Source organism: Hippopotamus amphibius, chromosome 9, assembly GCF_030028045.1.
Source record: "Hippopotamus amphibius kiboko isolate mHipAmp2 chromosome 9, mHipAmp2.hap2, whole genome shotgun sequence".
Taxonomy (NCBI): Eukaryota; Metazoa; Chordata; class Mammalia; order Artiodactyla; family Hippopotamidae; genus Hippopotamus; species Hippopotamus amphibius.
In genome coordinates, this window is record NC_080194.1 from 49,688,117 (window position 1) to 49,696,212 (window position 8,096).

General features: G+C 40.3%; 1 pseudogene; it reads left to right on the forward strand.

The window, feature by feature from the left end:
* Positions 1–3,766: 3,766 nt before the first annotated feature.
* On the forward strand, positions 3,767–5,147 carry LOC130860873 (keratin, type I cytoskeletal 18-like; annotated as a pseudogene).
* Positions 5,148–8,096: the final 2,949 nt, after the last annotated feature.

Here is an 8,096-nt window from a genome sequence, read left to right on the forward strand (position 1 = left end):
CGAAGACCCAATGCAGCCAAAAATTAAATAAATAAATAAATAAATTTATTAAAAAAATATTCCCCACCTATGGTGAGCTACTTTGGTTTGGACCACACTCTGAGAACCCTCAAAGGTACTGAAGAGAAAGTTTTGAGAAGCACAGTTTTGGGCAATAAAGAACCAGTGGCAAAACTATTTTTAGGTGATAAAGGCCCAGAAACAGATACAGTAGGGAATGTGTGATGGAGGCAGGGGCAGGCAGGAAAGACTACCTTTCTCTCTAAAATGGCCTTTACTTATTCACTTGTGTCTGGAATTTCTTGAAAAAGAAATGACTGTCCTCAGTTATAGACATAGGATTAAAATACAAGCAACCTTGGGGCCGTCAATGGAGATAAAAGGTTGAGCTGATGACCTATATAAAATTCCAAGAGTTGATGAAGGAAAAACAAGCATTAGGGAGCTCAGAGATTAAAGAGGATAGACTAGTGACAATAAACTAGAGAGAAAGGGCCAAAAGAAGAGATAAACCCTTGGTTGATCATGGAACTGACTCTAATCTGAATCTAGGCTTGAACCAGAGAATTCCCTTAGCCAAAACGATGTGAGAAAACTGAGTAAAGACACCACCCTAGGTGAACCACACATTTGGCCTTAAAAGAATCAGAGATGTTGGTCCAGCCAGAACCCAGGTCCTTCCCTAGGGACAGAGTAACCAAAGGCAAGCTGATTCAGAGAGGTGGGTATTGCCATTCCACCTCCTCCTCCTGCCCTAAGATGTTTGGCTTTCTTCAAAAATTGTTGCTGATTTTAGTTTTGCAAACTGATTGAAGCTATGGATATAAAACAACACAATAGTGGACAACTTAGGAGAAATGGACAAATCTTTAGAAACATACAGCTTGCCAAGACTCACTCTAGAAGAAACAGACAATTTAAACAAACCAATCACTAGAAGTGAAATTGAATCTGTAATTTAAAAAATCTCCCAGCAAACAAAAGTCCAGGAATGCATGGCTTCACAAGGGCATGCTATCAAACATATAAAGAGGAAATAGTACCTATCCTACTCAAACTATTTCAAACAGTTGAAGAGGAGGCAGCACTCCCAAATTCAGTCTATGAGGCCACCATTACCCTGTTACCAAAACCAGACAAAGACACTACAAAAAAAGAAAATTGCAAGCCAATAACTTTGCTGAATATAGATGCAAAAATCCTCGATATCACCAAACAAAATCCAACAATACATAAAAAGTATCATACACCATGATCAAATTGGATTTATTCCAAGATCACAAGGATTGTTCAACATACACAAATCAATGTGATATACTACATTAACAAAAGGAAGGATAAATGCCGAGACCAGCTCGGCGACTCGAGGTGAATGACGGGTGCCGCAAGCTTGAAGAAGACACAGACACAGACTGAGGAGAAAAGTGGGACCGGGGGGCTCAAGACCTCTCGGATCAAGAGCCCCGCCGACTCATCCCAGGCTGCTTTTATTGAGTTCGTGGGCTAACATTCTCAGGTTACACTCATAAACAGTCAAAGGCCTCACATGATTGAGGCAATTATCTTTGTTTACTTCCTGGGTCTGAGTTGAGCAGGTGTGGATTTGAGCTGGGGGTGGAGAGCAAAACAGCCCTGGGGGCAGGAGACCTCTCTCAGATATTAGGGGTCTGTGCCCCACCCGTGTTGGCCCCTCTGCGACTGTGCCTGTCTTAGGTTGTTCCTCCCTTGAGGAATCTTACCCGTCTCTGGCTAACCAGTCATCCTCCAGGGCCAAACAGGGTGATATAAGGAAGGTTCTATGCACCACCCCTGTTGGCCCCTCTGCGGCTGTGCCTGTCTTAGGTTGTTCCTCCTCTGAGGAATCTTACCCGTCTTTGGCTAACCAGCCATCCCTCAGGACCAAACAGGGTGATATTAGTCTCCACGCCCCACACCCTCAGTTCCTCCACTGCTCAAGCAGGACATTCTGAATCCCATCGCTCGGCCCACATACTTCAACACTTTCAATGCTTCAAAAAGGTTCCAGAATGTCTTCCCACAGATAAAAATCACATGATCATCTCAATAGATGCAGAAACGGCATTTGACAAAATTCAACATCGATTCATGATAAAAATTCTCATCAAAGTGGGTATAGAAGGAACATACCTCAACATAATAAAGGCCATTCAGGACAAACCCACAGCCAACATAATACTCAGTGGTGAAAAGCTGAAAGCCCATTAAATTCGGGAACAAGACAAGGATGCCCATTCTCACTGCTTCTATTTAACATAGTATTGGAAGTCTTAGCAACAGCAGTCAGACAAAAAGAAGAAATAAGAGGTATCCAAATTCAAAGGAAAGAGATAAAACTGTCACTGTTTGCAGATGACATGATACTGTACATAGAAAACCCACCCAAAACTATTAGAACTAATAAATGAATTCAGCAAGGCTGCAGGACACAAGATTAATATAAAGAAATCTGTTGCATTTCTAGACACTAATAATGAAATATCAGAAACAGAAAGTTTTTAAAAATTCTATTTAAAATCATATCAAAAATAAAATAAAATACCTAGGAATAAATGTAATCAAGGAGGTGAAAAAATTAAAGACAAGGGAACATTTCCAAATTTTTCCACATTACCCTGTTAACAAAACCAGAAAAAGACACTAAAAAAAACCAAAAGAAAAGAAAGAAAGAAAGAAAGAAAGAAAGAAAGAAAGAAAGAAAGAAAGAAAGAAAGAAAGAAAGAAAGAAATGGAAAATTGCAGGCCAATATCTTCACTGAACATAGATGCAAAAATCTATATAAAATCTCTGAACACTATAAAACATTGATGAAGGAAAATGAAGATGATTTGAAAAAATGGAAAGACATCCCATGCTTTTGGACTGGAAGAATTAATATTATTAGAATGGCCATACTACCCAAAACAAACTACAGATTTAATGCAACCCCTATCAAAATATCCATGACATTTTTCACAGAACTGGAACAAATAATCCTAAAACGTATATGGAATCACAAAAGACCCCAAATTGCCAAAGCAATCCTGAGAAAAAAGAACAAAGCTGGAGGTATAACCCTCCCAGACTTCAGACTATACTGCAAAGCTACAATAATCAAAACAGCATGGTATAGGCACAATAACAGATACATAGATCTGTGGAACAGAATAGAGAGCCCAGAAATAAACCCACACATCTATGATCAACTTATCTATGACAAAGGAAACAAGAATATACAATGGAGAAAAGACAGTCTTTTCAAAAAGTGGTGTTAGCAAAACTGAACAGCCACATGTAAGTCACTGAAGTTAGAACACTCCCTCACACCTTATACAAGAATAAATTCAAAATTGTTTAAAGACCTAAATGTAAGACCTCAAACCATAACACTCCTAGAATAAAACATAGGCAGAACATTCTTTGACATAAATCATGGCAATATTTTCTTGCATCAGTCTCCTAAGGCAAAAGAAATAAAAATAAGCCTACGGGACCTAATTAAACTTAAAAGCTTTTGCACAGCAAAGGAAACAACCAATAAAATGAAAGGACAAACTTATGGGAGAAAATATTTGCAAATGATGCAACTGACAAAGAGTTAACATCCAAAATATGTAAACAGCTCATACAACTCAATATTTTATCTTAAAAAATTAAAAAATTCACTTGAATAAATATTTTTCCAAAGAAGACATACAAATAACTAACAGGCACAGAAAAAGATGCTCAACATCACTAATTGTTAGAGAAATGCAAATTAAAACCATAATGAGGTATTACCGTACACCTATCAAAATAGCTATCATCAAAAAGTCTGCAAATAGCACTGTCCAGCATCTGAGTCCTGGCCTCACTTTTTCCTTGCAGAACAAACAAGCTTCAGCATCCAGTCCACCTTCTCCAACTACCGGTCCCTGGGCTCTGTGCAGTCACTGGGCCACCAGGTCCAACAGGTCAACAGTATGGCCAGCGTCTATGGAAGTGCCAGGGGCCCAGGCTCCCAGATTCCTGTGTCCCGCACCACCAGCATCCAGGGCAGCTGGGGGTCTGGGAATCTGGGCGCCGGGATGGCCTGGGGTCTGGTGGGTTTAGAGGGCTTCCAGGGCGAGAAGGAGACCATGCAAGACCTGAATGATCGCCTGGCCTCCTACCTGGAAGGTGAGAAACCTGGAGGCTGGTAATAGGAGACTGGAGAGCAAGATCCGGGAACACTTGGAGAAGAAGGGACCCCAGGTCAGAGACTGGGGACATTACTCGACGACCACCGAGGATCTGAGGGCTGATTTTTGCAAGTTCTGTGGACAATGCCCTCATCGTTCTACAGACTGATAATGCCCATCTTGCTGCTGATGACTTCAGAGTCAAGCATGAGACGGAGGTGGCCATGCACCAGTCTGTAGAGAGTGACATCCACGGGCTCCGCAAGGATATTGATGTCACCCAGCTGCAGCTGGTGACTGAGATCAAGGCTCTCAAGGAAGAGCTGCTCTTCATGAAGAAGAACCATAAGAAGGAAGTAAAGGGTTTTCAAAACCAGATTGCCAGCTCTGGGTTGACCATGGAGTTGGATGCCCCCAAACCTCAGAACCTGAGCAAGATCATGGCAGACATCCGGGCCCAGTATGACGAGCTGGCTCAGAAGAACCAAGAAGAACTGGACAAGTACTGGTCTCAGCAGATTGATGAAAGTACCACAGTGGTCACCTTGCAGACCGCTGAGATAGGAGCTGCTGAGATGACACTCACATAACTGAGACACACTGTCCAGTCCCTGGAGATTGACCTGGATTCCATAAGAAATCTGAAGGCCAGCTTGGAGTACAGCCTGAGGGAAGTGGAGGCCCACTACACCATGCAAATGGAGCAGCTCAACAGTGTCCTCCTGCACCTAGAGTCAGAGCTGGCCCAGACGTGGGCAGAGGGGCAACTCCAGACCCAGGAGTATGAGGCCCTGCCGAAAATCAAGGTCAAGCTGGAGGCTGAGATCAACACGTACCGCTGCCTGCTGGAAGACGGGGAGGACTTCAATCTTGGTGATGCTGTGGACAGCAGCAACTCCATGCAAACCATACAGAAGACCACAACCCTCAGGCTCATGGGTGGCAAAGTGGTGTCGGAGACCTTGGACATCAAAGTTCTGAGGCATTGAGTTAGCAAAAGCAGGGTGCCCTGGGGAGCAGGAGGCCAGTAAAAGCTGAGACATTGCTGCATATCAAAAAAAAAAAAGTCTACAAATAATAAATGTTGGAGACGATGTAGAGAAAAGGGAACCCTCTGACTCTATTGGTGGGAATGTAAGTTGATAGAGCCACTATGGAAAGTATGGAAGTTCCTCAAAAAACTAAAAATAGAACTACTGTATGATTCAGAAATTCCACTCTTGGGTATATTTATGGAAAAAAAAAAAACTAATTTGAAAGATACAGGTGCCCCAATGTTCATAGCAGCAGTATTTACAATAGCCAAGACATGGGCAACCCAAGTGCCCATCAACAGATGACTGGATTAAGAAGACATTGTATATATACATGGAATAGTACTTTATATATAATGGAATACTACTCAGCCATAAAAAAAGAATTAAATACTGCCATTTGCAGCAACATCAATGGACTTAGAGGATATTATGCTCAGTGAAATAAGTCAAAGAAAGACAAATACTGTATCTTATCACTTATATGTGGGATCTAAAGAATAATGCAAATGAATGTATGTGCAAAACAGAAACATGTTCATAGCTATAGAAAACAAACTTGTGGTTACCAAAGAGGAAAGAGAAGGAGGAAGGGACAAAATAGGGGTATGGGATTACCAGATACAAAATTCTATATATAAAATGGGTAAGGAACAAGGATATACTATGTAGCACAGGGAATTACAGCAACTCTCTTGTAATAATCTATAATGGAGTATAATCTGCAAAAATACTGAATTATTATGCTGTATACCTGAAACTAACACTAACTTGATTTAATATTGTAAATCAAGTATATTTCAACTTAAAAAAAAAATAGATAGTACTATCTTTTGTTTCCAGGATGTAGAAATGACCAGTTCTGCTGCTAATGTTGCTTTAAGTGTTTTGAGTTATTTTCAGTCTTTAATTTCTTTGAGAAGTATAACTTTGTAAGAGCTTCCTTTGGAAAGAAGTAATTTGGGGTTCTTTTCCACTGCACACATTTATTAAAAGGGGTTTTCACTGCTTGCATGTCTACCAGTTGTGAGTGAGGTTCCTGTTTGGCTCCACTGTTTTCATTTGTTAGCTGTATATGTGACAGGCAGTCAGGAAGGGAGGAAGGATTGGTATGAGTAACAAAAAAAAAAAATTAACCAATTTTGTTTTATGTAGATACAAGGGTTTAAAATATAGTACTGTATTTATGTTTATTAAAATGTTCATTTTGTCTCTATTTTCCATGTGAAATCTAAATTATTCTTCATTGTAATTAATTATAGGTTCTTAGTAGTCTTATATTTTAGTTCTTGCTTTAATCTGGCTTTATACTTTTCTTTAATAGAGACCTTTGAATTTTGCAAGCTTTATTATCATTTGTCATTTAGTTATATATTATAATAGAAATGATACCTGGGCTATAATATATAATTTTCCTTACTTATCCATGTTCTATTCCTTGCCCTTTATTTTATGTTCTATTCCTTGATCGCTACTGGGATCCTATGACTTCTTTTTGATTTTGATTCTTTTAATGATTTTTAAATGATACTTGTTAACTTTTAAAATCTGTGTTCCTCTTTGATACATTAAAGAAAATCTTATGCCCTTAAAAAACACACACACAATAAAAAGTCCCAATAACTGTTGTGTCTCTAAGCACCAATCCAGTTATTTTCAATGTCAGTCTAAATATGGGAGAAGAGGGGACAGAGTAAAGTAAATATTCCCAGAGTGATTGCCTGAAAGACAAAAATATTCCACCAAAAATTACGTTCAGGGTAAGTTTTGCCATGGCAGTTATAGACACAATCTGAAGTAAAGTATTTGCTTCTCTCTCTTTTTTTTAAATCACAGAAAGCAGTGTAGACATAAATATGAATTACTTCTAAAAGTGTAGTTCATGTAATCTGATGTAGCTGAGGAGCTACGTTTTTGTTTTACCAGTAGGCATAGAGTCTCCCTAGAAAAATAACTGCCTTGTTGAGAAAAATACCATGATGAGCTGTTTGGTCATGGAAGGGGAGTGCTTGCACTGTAAGGGTTCCTTAGAGGCCCCTAATTAAAATCAATAATAAAACAAAAGTTGGCAGCCAATAGAAATAGGAAAAGCCCAGCAGCAGGTCAGGAAGCAGAAGATCTAGTTGGTAACAGTTTTTGGTTTTTTTTGGTTTTTTTTTGGTGGTGGTGGTGGTTTTTTGTTTGGTTTTGTTTTTTGTTTTAAGAACAGGGTTGCTTAGCACTAAATTTTAAATTGTCTGCGGTACTGTGCTGGGTAAGGAGAATTACTTTCTCCTTCCCTTACCCACTACTCTCCAGTGAAATCTGTTACACAGAGCTGCTGCTTGTGAGTGGATCCAGAGGAGAGCAGGCACGCAACGTTCTCTCCTGCTTCAGGGCTGGGCTGAGACAAGGATAATCACTTCCCTTTCTTTCTGAGGTATAACTTGTAAACACTAGCCCTGATGGAAAAAAATGTCTATCTCCGTTCAAAAGTTTGCCTGCCCTTCCTCTTGCAAGCAAGGGAGATGAGCTTGGTTACACACGGTCTAGATCCTTGCAGGTTACAGTTTGAGGAGAAAGAAAAGGATAGACAGAGAGGAAGAGTAAATGGTTTTGTTTTCGCTTTCTCCCATTGCTGGCAGAGGAAGGAAGCTTTGAGAAGAATGGGACCTAAGCAGAGACTGTGGTCGCTCAGCACATCCTGTCTTTCACTTTCTTCTCACTTTCCTTCCCTCTGTGTGCTCCTTCTTCCTTCTGTTTCCCAATTCTAGAACTTTCCATCAGCCGATGCTTGGGGCTGCCGGGGGAGGGGGCTCTGCACTGAGAGGAAACATTGCTGCGTCAGCTCACACTCCACTCAGAACAGGCTCAACTGTCACCTTGTTCGGTCGCCTCTCACCCAGATGTAATGGGAGGGCTGGT